The following is a 3047-nucleotide window of genomic DNA, read 5'->3' as shown; positions in this document are numbered from 1 at the left end:
TAAAATCAAATCCATTTCACAGTATCTTTACTTTTTCTTCTATTATCAGGGTCTACGTCTGGGATGCACTAAAAGTGTTAGTAAATTTTTGGGTGCCTCTTAAAACCTTATTCTGATAATCCTGATTGGGCTCATAGCCAGGATTTTTTAATTCAGGGGGCCTTTCCTTAAATTGGGGGGGCACTGAAATAAAAATGAAGCTTGGAAGAAATGGCAACCGCCGCCAGCTCGTGACCCCCAGCCCCTATCCCTGACACGACCTGGAAGCTGAGTGCCACAGAGCTAGCTTCCACTGGCACTCTGGCTGGGCATCCAGGTGCAGGAAAAAGGGGAAGAGGAGGAAGAGGTGCCCCAGCCCAGCTCCGCTGGCCTCTGAATGCTGCCAAAAGTTCCCACTGGCCCCACCTCACCTGCCAGCCCACCTGCCTGCCTTGCATCGCTGCCAGCTTGGGACCCCCAGCCCCTTTCTCTGATGCACCCTGGAACTAAGTCAAGCGCCATGGAGCTGGCCTCTGCCAATGCTCTGGCTGGACACCCAGACACAGAAGGGGGAGGCAGAAGAGGCACCCCCACCCAGCCCCACTGGCCTTTGAGCACCACCCAAAGTTCCCGCCGGCCCCATTTTGCCTGCTGACCCACCCACCTGGCTGTCTTGTGCCGCCACCACCAGCTTCCCCCTGATGCGCCCTGGAACTAAGTCAAGCACCATGGAGCTGGCCTCTGCTAATGCTCCAGCTGAGCACCCAGGTGCAGGAGGAGGAGGCAGAAGAGGAGGAGAAAGAGGTGCCCTGGCCCAGCTCCGCTGGCCTCTGAGCACTGTTGAAGATTCCCGCCAGCGGCAGCCCCACCTCAACTGCAGGCTCACCTGCCTGGCTTTCTCGCACTGCTTCTTCACCTGGGAACCCCATGCCACCACCCCCAGCCTGGGATCCCCAGGCCCTTCCCCCCAACTGCCAGCCCAGGATGGAGCCAGCAGAGCTGCTGGCAGGCGGGGAAGGGAAGGGGCAGTGGCGGCAGCACAGGGAGTCCTCCGGGTGGCTCAGAGAGTTGGGGGGGGGGCTGGCCTAGATAGGAAGTTGGAAGCCTTGGTAGGAAGTGGGGGGCTGGGCCCTGGGAGGCCCCACCATAGCTACGAGCCTGATCCTGACATAAATCTAGACTCTGGAATTTTATCAAAGCCTTTCTGACATGCTTTTCCTTTCTTGCAAATAGTGTGTGTTTTTAAGCCACCCACCTTACCTCTAAATTTGGGCTTACAGAGGGCAACCAGTATAGCCTTTTCAGCACTGGTGAGATGTGTTTCCTATCATCAATGTCAACTACCTTGCTGCTGTCTTTTGAATTGCTTGAAGTTTCCCTGATGCTGTTTGCCTGATGTCCCCTCTTTTGAGCTTTAGGCACCTGGTGAAAACAGTTTTCCTAAGTACAAAGGGACCACGGTGGAAATAATCAACAGACTATGAGTGACATACTATGAAAACTTAATTCTTAACAAATATTAAATATATTATTATAACTACCATATATTAGAAATTATATAAACCACAAGGTTTTTAACATTAAAAACTATGGCACCTTCTAGTCTTAATCAAAGTTTAGATTTGACAGCTTTTCTCCATTAGTGGTTCCTTTAATGGGGGTATGATTGTATTAATTTACTGTTACTTTGATTGTAGTGGAGGTATGCAACAGCTGTATACAATTTAATAATTTTTCTATGTAAAATGGTGAGTACTACTGTAGATCCTTGTGACACCATAGAGTTTTTGGAAGGCTACAGCCACTATGAGAGAGGTAGCCAACATATTCTCATAGGACTCAAAAGGTTGGTGAGGCAGGACTTCCCTTTGCAGAAGCCATGCTGATTTTCCCTCAGCAGGGTTTGTTCCTCTGTGTGCCTAACAATTCTATCTTTGATTACAGTTTCTACTAATTTGCTGTTAGGCTGTTGATGTTAGGCTGACTGGCCTGTAATTTCCTGGTTCCCCTCTGGATCCCTTTTTAAAAACTGGTGTAACATTTCCTTCTCTCCAGTCTTCTGGTGGTACAATGGCCATTAGGACCTGGAGACTTACTGGTTTTTAATTTCCCCAGTAGGTCTAGAATTTCATTTCAGGTCACCTCAATTTAGCCCAATTCCTTAGATTTCCTTCCATGAGGTAGCCCTGAGGTGGCTTACCTCATTTCTCCAAGGTCAGGGACAGAGGGTGGCACTGGGGGAGAGGACATCAGCTATGTATCCCTTATTATGTGGGGTTCATCAGGGGGCAATCCTCTCTACAGTGTTGTTTAACATCTACATACACCCCCTCATCCAACTGGTGTAGAGTTTCGGGATGGGGCATCACCAGTATGTTGATGATACCCAGCTTTACGTGTTGATGAGTGGGCAGCCAGACATTGCCTCAGCAAATTTGTCTGAAGGGTTGGAGGCTGTGGTGGGATGGTTGAAACAGCCGGCTGAGACTGAATCCTGCTAAGATGGAGGTTCTGAGGCTGGTAGGGGGTATTCAGGTTTGGGGTGCGAACTCCCAGCCCTTGAAGTTGTGCCCTTAAGACTGGCACTAACTGTCAAGAGTTTAGGTGTGATTCTCCAATCAAAAGCTGTAGATCCCATCAAAATTTCAATGAAGAAAGTGGAAACAAATATGGAACAAATAACAGAAAAATTCGTGAGCAGTCTACAAGCAATACAAACACTAGTTTCAGAAAATACAAAACAAATTGTGGAATTGAAGAAGAAAACAGAAAAGATGGACTTTAAGATGAAAAAGATTGAAGATGAAACAAGAAGACTTGACTTGAAGCAAGAAGAATATGAACAAGAGCTGACTAGACTTCAAGTCGACAAAGCAGCGTATGTACTGAGATTCCAGAATATTCCTGAGGAAAAAGATGAAGACATCGTCGGAAAAATGGCTACGATTTTAGCAGATTACATGCACGTGGAAGATGAAGAGATGCTAAATGAATTTGATCAAGTATTCAGGATGAATTCAGCATACGCGAGACAAATGAAAGTTCCAAGGGAAGTACAAATCCTGTTT

Source organism: Gekko japonicus, unplaced genomic scaffold, assembly GCF_001447785.1.
Source record: "Gekko japonicus isolate JY-2015 unplaced genomic scaffold, Gekko_japonicus_V1.1 scaffold803, whole genome shotgun sequence".
Lineage (NCBI taxonomy): Eukaryota > Metazoa > Chordata > Lepidosauria > Squamata > Gekkonidae > Gekko > Gekko japonicus.
The sequence above is the reverse complement of the archived record's forward strand: the minus strand, read 5'-3'. Positions refer to the sequence as shown.